The following is a 279-nucleotide window of genomic DNA, read 5'->3' as shown; positions in this document are numbered from 1 at the left end:
ATAGAGATTTTGATTTTTTAATAAGACCTGTGCTTTTAACGAGGTTATGTTTTTTTCCCACAAAAGTCATGGTAAAAGATTCTGTGAAACTTTTATTAGGCATCAAATGGAATTTCTTTCCTTCCTCCCTTTTTCAACAATTTTCTCCATGGGTTTGTGTTTGTGATTAGATAATTACAGCACTCCATCCAGACCTTGAATTTATATTGCATTGTGAATGTGTAATATTCATTCTTATGGTTAGAAAAATTAATTATTATTAATTATAATTATAGTATG

The sequence above is a fragment of the Acinonyx jubatus genome, chromosome C1 (genome assembly GCF_027475565.1).
Source record: "Acinonyx jubatus isolate Ajub_Pintada_27869175 chromosome C1, VMU_Ajub_asm_v1.0, whole genome shotgun sequence".
NCBI classification, from domain to species: Eukaryota; Metazoa; Chordata; class Mammalia; order Carnivora; family Felidae; genus Acinonyx; species Acinonyx jubatus.
Note: the sequence above shows the minus strand (reverse complement) of the source record.